The sequence below is a fragment of the Salvelinus fontinalis genome, chromosome 16 (genome assembly GCF_029448725.1).
Source record: "Salvelinus fontinalis isolate EN_2023a chromosome 16, ASM2944872v1, whole genome shotgun sequence".
NCBI lineage: Eukaryota > Metazoa > Chordata > Actinopteri > Salmoniformes > Salmonidae > Salvelinus > Salvelinus fontinalis.
In genome coordinates, this window is record NC_074680.1 from 15596339 (window position 1) to 15609023 (window position 12685).

At 44.5% G+C, this 12685-nt stretch overlaps 1 protein-coding gene across 3 annotated transcripts in view; it reads right to left on the reverse strand.

Annotated features, from left to right (window-relative positions):
• LOC129812697 (rho guanine nucleotide exchange factor TIAM2-like) overlaps positions 1-12685 on the reverse strand; it is a 159390-nt gene that overhangs the window by 94198 nt on the left and 52507 nt on the right. For 2 of the 3 annotated variants that reach the window (XM_055864495.1, XM_055864496.1), the window contains exon 1: positions 10952-11125. The exons of the other annotated variant lie outside the window; for it this stretch is intronic. The gene's annotated coding sequence lies outside the window, so the exon portion shown is untranslated. Of the gene's footprint in view, positions 1-10951; positions 11126-12685 lie in introns of those variants that run through there. 3 annotated transcript variants of the gene reach the window in all.

Here is a 12685-nt window from a genome sequence, read left to right on the forward strand (position 1 = left end):
CAGAGAGAGGGGTATTACATCACAAATGCATGGACACTTCCAACTAACTGCAAGCTACTAACTCTCAGAGAGAGGCGAGCATTCTGCTCTTAAAGGGACAGTGGCTGGACTGAGGAGTGGAGGACAATCCATAAAGGAGGCGGTCTCATACTTTTAACAACTTTCGGATTTAGTGGCTACAGATTAGGAGCCACCGTCTCAAATGACAGCTGAATGTCGACAGACAGGAATAGCCCGTCATTTCTGCACTGTGCTATACACCTGTTATGTACTGTTAATGTCTACTCAACGATGGTTTTCTAAATCTTTACTGTACTGTTACGGCAAGGACGGTTCAGTGATAATCACAGACCTCATATCTAAATGAAAGGGCACAAGGCAGAGGCGGGACTTCTTAAATAATGACACGGCAGTGAACCCTCTCTGGCTAGACAACAATATTAATGAATCTCATACCCTCAAATGATGTTATCGTGGACAGCCAAGCGCTTCCAAGCGTTAAAATATGTCATTTTAGAAAATGGAAGTGCTTGGCTGTCCACGATAACATCATTTGAGGGTATGAGATTCATTAATATTGCACCAACGGCTGGGTCAGTCACAATCAAGGTAGGCCTGACACCCAGGGTTAGCACGATCCTACACTGCTGGACACCAACAGGAGGGGGACCTGCCCATGACGAGATTTACCCAGTTGATTCTGTTTAAAGTAACACCCTTCCCATCTCTGTTGATCTGGAACACAAATCACTTGAGATACAAGAGCCAACAATTACATGAGAACAATTCCTGCGGTGTCTGAAATGAAGCGGAACACGATATGAGCAGGTGAACTGCGTGCACTGCAGAGTGCAGACTGAAATATATTCTGTGTCACACAGTAGCACTCCGAACGTAATCAAGAAGAAAAGAAATCTGGCTCCATTCATCCAGACCACCTTGTCCTGTCTCAGCTCAGCTGGTACAGACTCATTCATTCCTGGAGAGGAACAAACTAAATATTCTCCCTTCACACATGTAACTGCTGAGAAAATACACCCAGCCGAGGGTAGAGCAGGGTGGGACGATCAGGCTGGTATGGATGTATAGCGACCATGAGCCAACCCGCTATGTCCTGCTGGCCAGGGAACAGTGATCTAGAGTCAAATCGTCTTATGTAACGATTCTAGAAAAGGCCAGCCTTGGGCCTTGGCACAGACAGTGCATGCTGGGGTGTTCTGGCCTGGGTGAGAGCCGTGGGGAGAAGAGAAACAAGTGGACTGCGTCGAGAAACAGAGGATGGGCGACTCTCGTGACATCTGGAGGGCACAGACAGACACACCCACACAAACACACATTGACAGCTCCCGTTTCCCATGAATGCCTCTCGACATTTCTAACAGGACGTTGTGTTTGTAAGCCAAAGCAAATCTCAACCAGCCATCTAAGCAATCATTTTACCTGAAGCTCCTCCGATGCCAAACAGGCTTCCCTACAGTGGTTGAGCTTCAGGCCAAACCAGCCATATAGACAGTATCTCTCCAGGAAACATGACTTTAATACCTTTTGCTTCCTTATTCACTTCTAATTGAGCGTTTGGATTTCAGGGTAGCTGGTGACCTAGAGCAATCAAGGCCTTCGCTGTTTACATTGGTCTGACGCCAAATGACTGAATGACAAAGTCTGAGACTGGGGGTGGAAGGAGCTCTCACTCCTGCATCAAACTAAGCTGCTAACGTGAGAGGGAGAGAGCAGTGTTAATGGGGCTGAAAATGCATCTCACATTCCACACAAGTGCTGCTGCAGCCAAGCTCTCAGCCAGTCTCCACAGCTCTTCATTTCTCCAAAAAAGCCAGAACCCTTGAGCTGGAGACTCACGCAGGCTGTTCTGCGTGGTAGGTGACTGACAAAAGAAAATCAGTCTATCATCAACCCACATCAGTAGCCTTACACGTGACAGTTTACTGTGGTCTGTTTTGTTACTAGAAGTGTCGGCTCTTAGCCCTGATGGTGGAGATAAGACAGGGTGAGTCGATGGAGACAGGTCATCAGAGATTCACTGATGAACAGGTAGGAAGAGACTACATCATCTGCATCCATTACATAGAACAATACTGGACAATACATAGCGCCTAACGGAGCCCTTCAGCCAATAGCGTCCCAGCTGTGCTGTGTTTACTCTTCCAATAGAGGTAGATGGTCACTGGGGCCTGATGGCTACGGGAGGGTTAGGCTAGATCAATCACAATTACCATTGTTGTGCTTGACTGGTAAAGTCGCTTCGGAAACAGGGATGGGGGTGCACTATGGCAACTAGCAACTGCCTTTCTTCCCCCCGTCTGGACTAGTGTTCATATGTTTAGATATTCCCTGACACACACACATTCAAACCTAAACACACAAAAGACACACAAACATGCACCTAGCAATGACAAGTATATGCATGCAGCGGGTATCACACCTGTGTTAGTGTCTGTGCTGCTCATTATCTGTATTACACCCCTGGATCCCGTGAGACGACCGTGTGGTGACATGGTGAGGAACACAAGGACCCCTTACGGCTGTTACCTGTAGCCCTCAGCACAATAACCTACGTCACTGATACCATGTGGAGCTGACAATATAGGGGCTCAGCCAGAACTGCGGCTTGTATAGCAACCTGAAGTCCTGTTGCTGAGGTAGGGCTTTTACCAGCTGCCACTCCATAGCTGAAGTCTTTCGCCTTGGCTTGGGATTGAGGCTTCAGGTGATCTACCACATTATGACAGGTAATGGATTTGAGGGCACATAGATGAGCATCCTCTGTAATGTAAAGAGTCCTGCTGCAGGATAGAGGACAGGCAGGTATTGAAGTAATCCTGAGCTTCGATGAGTTTAAGACCCGACACGTACACCCCCACTCAATGACAAGACTCGGTCGCCGTAATCGTCCATCTTCTGCACGATGAGGCTTAACCTTGCGAGCTCACTTGGCACGTCGCTTAAACCCTCTACTTCATTCGATCTTCATTTCCCCACACAAGAAACGCAATTCATTTGGAACGAACACGTTATCTCCTCAAAGGTTTCAATCTGTAGCCATTTAGGGGTGTCAACCCGAACATGAATAAGCCATGGACTGTTCAGCTGGACACCAGTCCCGCTAACCAACATTAAGCTTGTGTAGTAGAGGATCAAATACCGGGACAGATTGCTACAGATATACTTGGGGAAATCTTTCATTGTAGTCCTGTTTCAACGGTCTGACCAATGAACAAAAATGAAATGAATAGAAACCCTGGTCCTAGGGCATCTGGGGCGCAAGGCCTTTCGCAGCAGTGATTTTAGGAAACAATAGGGACGTTTCACAGACGGATATTAAGCCTACCCGTCGGGTGAAAAGCACTTTTAAATCTTAAATTGAAGATCGGAATCTTACAAGAGAGACTTGATTTGAAAGGGCTTTTCAGACCAGAAGTCGGCTTAATCTGGGTCCGCCCCTATAGTGAGCCAATGACAAACTATGGTGTGGTGTCCTGTGTCCTTTTCGTGATGGGAGGGAGCCAACGGGACAGCAAGTGGTGGTCGTGCCAGTCATTTGCCTGTCAGTATGGTAGCCAGGCCGGTGGCGAAGTCCCCGCCAGGACACTGTTGACACCAGCCTGAGCTCCCCTGCTTTTAATAGCTCTACTCCACACACTGCTGCCCAAACTACATGCACATCACTCTTCTCCCATTGCCTCAAAGGACAAATTTAATTCCAGCCACAGGGGAAAAAAACTGCAACACACATGCCATTATGCTTTTCCATGGTAGCCAAGCAGCTCAAGTAAGTCAGTACATTAGTCCAATCATGTAGCAGTTGAAATGGCCTTGAATAGATCATCAACAATAGTAGAGCAGAAAAACAGGGTTGTTTTCCATTGTGTCAGAGTCAGGATGTACAGCAGAGAGAGAGAGAGAGCTTCTGTGGTTCCCCTAACAGTGCCTCTACCTACAGACAGTAAAAGGCCTTCTCCTGCCGTGTGGAATGTGACAATAAGCACAGATATTACCAACGCCTGATCACAGCCAAACACCCTTATATGGAGAAAAATGTGCAGAGGGAAGACATGAAACATTTGTGCTTCTCTGAGAGTTGCTAGCACTTCAGAATTAACGACGGGCAGTCGCAGCACACAGCCTTCCAAGGGGCTTCTGGGGAGGAGAACAACGATGCATCAAGATGTCTAGCTTGACATGGACCTAAAACACAAACTGTTGAAGTCCATAGCTCCTTTCGCTTTAACTAAATAGGTTCAGTCTAACAGATTATACAAACATGAGCACACTATGTATTAGGAAATAACTTGTGTAAAATGCTTGTTTTAATTATTTTATTGTTCCATAGTGTGTCAACACTGATTAAGTGAATTAACTTGAGCGATGAGTTGCAGATGCCTCGAGACCATATGTGCCACCCAGCGAGAGGGTAACATTACAACAACACTTCAGAGCCTCTTTGAACTACACGACTTGGACCGACAAAACTAGGTCCAGGAGAGATACTTGTGTAGTGTAAAAAGACATATCTAGACTCAAATCTCTCTTTAAGAGATGTCTCCCACACTACTCCGGATAAATATCCACACATGTGAATCGTTGCATTAAATCATGTGTGAAACATGATGTGCAATATGGCTTAGATGAGAAGCTCCTGTATAATTTGAATTGCTATTCTATTGTTTGTCTATATACTAAGAAACACTACATGGCCAAAAGAATGTGGACACCTGCTCGTCAAACATCTCATTCCAAAATCATGGGCAGTAATATGGAGCTTACACTTTACAGTTGGCACTATGCATAGGGGCAGGCAGCGTTCTCCTGGCATCCACCAAACACAGACTCATCCGTCGGACTGCCAGATGGTGAAAAGTGATTAATCACTCAAGAGACCGTGTTTCCACTACTCCAGAGTCCAATGGCTGCGAGCTTTACACCACTCCAGTCATCGCTTGGCATTGCGCATGTTAGGCTTGTGTGCGGCTGCACGGCCATGGAAACCCATTTCATGAAGCTCCCGACGAACAGTTCTTGTGCTGACGTTGCTTCCAGAGGCATTTGGAAGTCAGTAGTGAGTGTTGCAACCGAGGACAGACAATTTTTACGTGCTTCAGCACTCCTCTGAGCTTTGTGTGGCTTACCATTTCACGGCTGAGCCGTTGTTGCTCCTAGGTGTTTCCACTTCACAATAACAGCACTTACATTTGACTGAGGCTGGTCTAGCAGGGCCAAAATTTGACTAACTGACTTGTTGGAAAGGTGGCATCCTATGACGGTGCCACGTTGAAAGTCACGGAGCTCTTCAGTAAAGCCATTCTACCGCCAATGTTTGTCTACGCAGATTGCATGGCTGTGTGCTCGATTTTATACACCGGTCAGCAACTGGTGTGGCTGAAATAGTAATTTGAAGAGGTGTCCACATACCTTTGTATATAGTGTATTTACAGTATGCTAATAACTGCACACACATGAAGCAGGAATGTGGCTTTGCTCACACCACAGTCAAGGCTAGTATAAACAGAAGAGTATAACATCTGATGTTGAAGAGAGATAGATCTCACTAGACATATTTTACTAATGTAAATCCACCGTTACTCTTTTGTCACTGGTAAACAACTGACAGCAAATGGTAGGGGCAGATGCGAGGGGAACACATCCCATTCTTGAAAGGTCACATCAAGAGCGCGAAAATAACACAATCATATGGTTTGGTATGTTTCCATAAAGAAAATCACGGAACTCTGTTCATATCGATTCTGACTGCAGACCCTATTTGGGCAGTACAAATAGAATGCAATGTTCCTTGTGGTCACACAATTCTCTGCTGTAAAAAAAAGATGATCCGCATGCCTGGGTCTTTGTGGTTGTGTCTCTAACCCTACGGTGGTGTTAAAGCCCTCTGAAAGAGTTGGCCCCTCATGACAATAACAACAATTATGTGAATGAGCATGTGCTGTGTAAAGAACATCAGGAAGGAGAGTTGAGTAGAGTTGTCTGCTGAAACATAAACCCCTTCAAATATACAATCACGAAACATTCTTGGATAATAGTGAACTGCACTCCATTTCTGGACAATGTTCCTTGGACAGACATTAATGCAAGCTTCACAACTTGTAGAAATAAGCATTGAGGTCCCTTCTGTAGTTGAACTTAAATGCATCTTTGTGTGAGTGAGGGTGCAAACTCAATGAGCAAATGTTCAGTGCCAGCCAGGTGAGTTCTCTACCGTGGCGTATAGTACCAATGCTGCTTTTCAACTAACACCAGTGTTACGGCGTCCGCGTGCTTCCCAGCCAAAACAATTTGGAAAAACAGTTTGTTCATACATTATGACAACATTTTGTGACGTTTTTGTTAGTTTTGGACTTCGGCAAGGGGTTTTTCGGCTGTTCGGGCACAAACAATTGTTCTTGCAATTGTGTTTCCATAGATAGGGCTGACAATGTGGACTTGTGAAGAGCAGAAACAACATCTGCATAATCAAAATGTACCAGTGGCTTGGCTTTGGCCCCAAGAGAGAGCAGATCTGCAGGAGCCATGGACCACTGAGACACGGGTGCCAGCCCACAGAGGGAAACAGAAAAGTCTGAGACTTTTGGGTAAAACACGGAGGTAAAATCCTGTATGGAATGCACCACAAGGACTCATAACTCCATAGGAGACTTCAGACAGACAAACACCAGTAATAAGCAGAGCCTCCCAGTAAAACATTAGGCTGTGGTCTAATGAAAAGCCTCCTCTAGGCAGGAGCATGTAGCACTGAGGGTGTGTGACAGTCAAACGGACACCAGGTTGCAATGACAGAGAGCCCACTGCGCCAAAAGGCATGCATGGCCCTTCCTCCAGTCCCTGCTTTCTGCTCCCTGGGTGTGTTTGCTCTCGCCATCCATGCACTACAGGGTTCCAGGGGCCCTTTTGTTGCCTCTGTGGCCCCGGAGCACCGCGACAGGGCGACAGCCACCATCCCAGTTCCCCAACATCAAAGACAGAGGGTAAAGGCGTCCGCAGGCTTCCCAGCCGAAACAGTTCGGGAGAGTTTGTGCATATATTATGATGACATTTTGGACATCGGTAAGGTTTTTTCCCCAGCTGTTCGGGCACACACAAAAAGCCAAGCCGACGTTGGTAGCTGAAGTCTTCGCCCCTTTGTTTGTGATTGGTTGGGATTCTTCATTAAAGTCTTTGTTGTCATTCATTGAGAAATACTGCACCAGACATCTTAGTTAGATGTAAACTTGCATGACTAAGACCTCCGCTGCAAAATCATCCAAACGAATGACAGATTGCTTGAGTTCTTAATTCTGACCATTTTGAGGCTACTTCATCTCAAAATGGACAAAATTGCCGCTTTTTTCTTGTTTTTCAAGCGAAAGTCTTTAAAAAGAGAGTATTACGAGCACACTTGTTCGATTCTCCTAGCCGTATTCGGCTAATCACCAGCCAAACTGAAGCACGCTGACGCCTTAAATCACCCCAAACAACTCCCCGAGGAAGGGAGCAGGCAGGCCCACTGAAGTTTACAGTCATGCTGGGCGCATTTCTGGCCACAAATCAGCGAAACAAAAACGGAAACAATAAACACCCTCCCAGACTGATGTCAGCTATATGTTGAACATCCCCAGGCCTTTCATAGTCACAGGTTAATGCATTTTCACGGATCTATTGAGGCTTTGTTATGCATAGCAGAATGCCCAGTGCTTGACTTGGATTTAAATTGGTGCCGGTACTGCTTTATATTGAGGTGCAGGAACACCACATTACTTCTGAGCTAATATCCTTTAAGAGGTGCAGGAACTCAAGCCTTAGAAAAATTGAGGTACCAGCACTAACAGTGGTTATGTGAGCTGTTCTTATCATAATATGGACTTGGTCTTTTACCAAATAGGGCTATTTTCCTGTATACCACCCCTACCTTGTCACAACACAGCCGATTGGCTCAAAACGCATTAAGAAGGAAAGAAAGACCTCCAAATTAACAATTATCAAGCAACACCTGTTAATTGAAATGCAGTCCAGGTGACTAACTCATGAAGCTGGTTTAAAGTATGCCAGGAGAGTGCAAAGTTGTCAAAGGCAAAGGGTGGCTACTTTGAAGAATCTCAAATATAATTTCATTTGTTTAACACGTTGTTTGGTTACTACATGATTCCATCTGTTATTTCATAGTTTTGTCTTCACAATTATTCTACAACGAAGAACATGGCAAAAATAAAGAAAAACCCTGGAATGAGTAGGTGTGTCCAAACTTTTGACTGGTACTGCAGATCCAGCGAGCTCCTGCCCAAGGCAATCACTGAGAATGCCATTGCATGGAGCTTAATTATTTAAATGCAGTGAGTGTTTTTTTTTTTTATATAGTTAGAACTGACTATGGGCTCCTCAGGTGGCATTTCATCATTATGAAGGCCTACAGCAAAGTATCCACTTAGCAGCCGCAGGATTTTGTTATAACGTTTGAGTCACTCAGATAGCATAAGAACACAGCATAAGCCATGGCAAAATGTGTAGAATTGCAGGAAATTACAGCGGCTTCAGAAAGTATTCAGACCCTGTGACTTTTTCCACGTGTTACGTTACAGCCTTATTCTAAAATGGATTAAATAAAAACATTTATTCGGCAGTCTACACACAATACCCCATAATGACAAAGCAAAAACAGATTTTTTTTAATTAAATATATTATTTACATAAGTATTCAGACCCTTTGCTATGAGACTCGAAATTGAGCTCCGGAGCATCCTGTTTCCATTGATCATCCTTGAGATGTTTCTACAACTTCATTGGAGGCCACCTGTGGTTAATTCAATTGATTGGACATGATTTGGAAAGAAGGTCACCTGTCTATATAAGGTCCCACAGTTGACAGTGCATGTCAGAGCAAAAACTAAGCCATGAGGTCGAAGGAATTATCCGTAGCGCTCCGAGACAGGATTGTGTCGAGGCACAGATCTTGGGAAGGGTAGCAAATCATTTTTGCAGCATTGAAGGTCCCCAAGAACACAGTAACCTCCATTCTTAGATGGAAGTTTGGAACCATCAAGACTCTTCCTAGAGCTGGCCCACCCGGCCAAACTGAGTAATCGGGGGAGAAGGGCCGGCAGGGAGGTGACCAAGAACCCGATGGTCACTGACAGAGCTCTAGTTCCTCTGTGGAGATGGGAGAACCTTCCAGAAGGACAACCATCTCTGCAGCACTCCACCAATCAGGCTTTTATGGTTGAGTGGCCAGGTGGAAGCCACTCCTCAGTAAAAGGCACATGAAAGCCCGCTTGGAGTTTGCCAAATGGCACCTAAAGATTCTCTGCTCTGTTGAAACCAAGATTGAGCTCTTTGGCCTGAATGCGAAGTGTCACATCTGGAGAAAACCTGGCACCATCCTTACGGTGAAGCATGGTGGTGGCAGCATCATGCTGTGGGAATATTTTTCAGCTGCAGGGACTGGGAGACTAGTCAGGATCGAGGGAAAGATGAACGGAGCAAAATACAGAGAGATCCTTGATGAAAACCTGCTCCAGGACAACGACCCTAAGCATACAGCCAAAACACCGCAGTAGTGACTTCAGGACAAGTCTCAATGTACTTGAGTGGCCCAGTCAGAGCCCGGACTTGAACCCGATCGAACATCTCTGGAGACACCTGAAAATTGCTGTGCAGCAACGCTCCCCATCCAACATGACAAAGCTTGAGAGGATCTGCAGAGAAGAATGGGAGAAACTCCCTAAATACAGGTGTGCCAAGCTTGTAGTGTTATACCCAAGAAGACGAGGCTGTAATCGCTGCCAAAGGTCCTTCAACAAAGTACTGAGTAAAGGGTCTGAATAATTATGCAAATGTAATATTTACTTTATTTTGTATAAATTAGCATACATTTCTAAACCTGTTTTTGCTTTGTCATTATGGGGTATTATGTGTAGATTGATGAAGGGGGAAAAACTCATACATTTCCGAAGGCTGTAACCAAACAAAATGTCAACGGGTCTGAATACTTAGCTGCAAATTCTCAGCCCCATTTTAAAATGCGTAGAATTGCAGGAAATTAGCTTTAAAACTGCAATTGTTCTACCAGCACCATAACAAAATGTATAGAATTGCAGGAAACTAGCTTTAAAACTGTAAAAGGTTCATAGCAACAACAACACGTTTGCAGGAAATTAGCTTTAAAAACATAAATGTCTCTGCGGCCAGGATGATGGCCTCTAAAATGTTTGATCAGAGACTGTGCCATTATTTCAATACAGTTAGTGTGTTTCGCTACAGCCGCAATAACATCTGCTAAATATGTGTATGTTACCAATACAATGTGATTAACTATGTCCCCTGCTAACTTCGCCACCACCGCTATAAAAAAACGATTAAAAAAACACATTGAAGTTTGTCATAGGAAAAAATAAAATAATTATCCATCTAGGAATAATTTGGTATAGACCCATAAGTGACTCAAATTATGCATTCTAAACCACATAAGCCAAATGATGAATGGGAAGAAAGCAAATATCTCAGACAAATCTTCAACGTTTAGTTCAATGAGAGCGACCAAAGGGGTCAAGAGGAAAGTACACTGAGGAAGGACACTTGCACACACATCTACGCAATCTTGTGAGAGAGATTACCACCACAGAACGTTTAAATAGTCACTTTCAGGTTCACTTGGTGAGCAGCTAGTCTACAGCTGGCAGCTAATGCACAAGTAAGTATAAAGCTTTATTGTTTGGGTACTGCTGCAACAGCTATAATGGGAAAAATCACAATGACAGTACTTTGGTTTCCAAAAAAGTTTACAGAAATATTTTCAAAAATTCATTTAATAATGCAACTGAAAGAAACGCAATTCAACGCAATACTAGCCTATCGTGTGTTTACTGTGGACGATGTGGAGACGCGCACGCTTTCCTAAATGAAAGAAGTCGCTTCTTTTACAATAGTAAAATAAGTTCGTTGATCAACTTACCGGTTTACAATATTGTCAGTGAAGACTGTTCTTAACTTTCGTTAAATAGTGTTCCGTATTTTTCGTAAACTCATAAACAATGGCTGCACTTAGTTGTCTATGTAATGTGGCTGTTAACGCCAGCGCTGTCTCCGGGTCTCACCCACCGTGGTCCCATGCTTTCCAAAGCAGTGTTCTCTACGTTACGAGTCACTGCCAACGCCGAGATACAGGACTCCTCCCAGATGTGGAGGGACTTAACCACGCCTCTAGCTGACGGACACCAGACTTGACTAGACTACCAAGCGAAGTCATGGAGCAAATGCAAAATTACATGGAAACGCATGCATCTCTACTTTTATTCATGATCTCTTTATATTTATTTTTTACTGAAAGTACTTGTCGTAATAAAGGCTACTTTACAGCGGTCTATAGACCCTGATCAGAATCCAGCAGACTGCAGCCTGAACATATTTTCCATATCCTTTTTACAGCTGTGTCTGGTCTGTCACGAAACATTTGTGTGATCAACAGATAAGCACACCAAAAGGAAACTGACAGGTTTTGTTCACGACAAAATGACAAAGAAGATAGATAAGACATGTTATGTGGCTGTGACTCAGGTAAATGGCATAGTAGGCCTATAGCAGCAGAGCACGGCAGTAAATGCTTGTCAGATAACACTACCAGAAGGACGGTATACCTGATCTCCCATGCTCATAAACATGATCTGGTCTTGTTTCATGTTCTGCTGTGAGCCACATGACTGCCACCAAACACACACATCTATGGTTTGCCTCCCCCAGCAGCCACAAGTACTGTAATCTGCACATCATATTTACAGCAGCTATTGAGGGCTGAAAGGAGATGATTATCTGTGGCTGGTCTATTGTTCTGGCAGATACTGTATGTCTAGCTCTGCTCTTTAATGTAGGACCATCATCATTCTGCACACAGCTGCCAGGGGGGGTTACATGATTATACAAAAAGCCCTCTGGCTAATAAACTAGCTATATAATGTTATTCATATGATATGATTATGCCCCTCATAGAAATCCAAAAGGATTACAACATGTGAACATGATAAACTGCTAAAGGTTATGTCTGAATACAAAACAATTAAAACGCGTAGTTCTGTTATTCGGAGTAATACAATCACTATATAATTGGTTCAAATAGAACCAATTTTCTTTAATACAGTCATAGAAATCTTGATGTATATACTGACAGATAATGGATGTTATAATAAGTTAAACATATAGGCAGCAATTGATGTGACACAGATCCCCATATGTGTAATGTCCTGTAATCCATTCCATTCTGGACAGTGACATGCAGAGCCCTTTGTCTGCTGTCGTCTGGCAGCTTTCAGGAGAGCTCCTGGCTGCTCACAGTCACCCTGCATCTCATTACCTCTAATAGGCACTGACGGACATCCCGTCTCCTATCAGGCCCTTTCTCTGTCCCCAGACAGTAACACTGTCCTGGTCTGGACAAGGTTTAGCCTGGGTATGCCCCAGTCCAGGCCAGCTAGACAGTTAGCACTCTCCCTACACACACAGGCACACACCTCTGTCTACCCTGCCCAGCTATCAACCTTCCCTGTTTGAATTGAGGCTGAGACTTGAGAACGACTCCGGCACAGGACGTCCAGTCCCACCATTCACTTCCGGCACTAGTTTAATCTCCAATTATGGCTGCTGTAATAGGGTCGTCAGGGGGGAGTAGCCCCCTGCTAAGTGATTTTCTCACCCT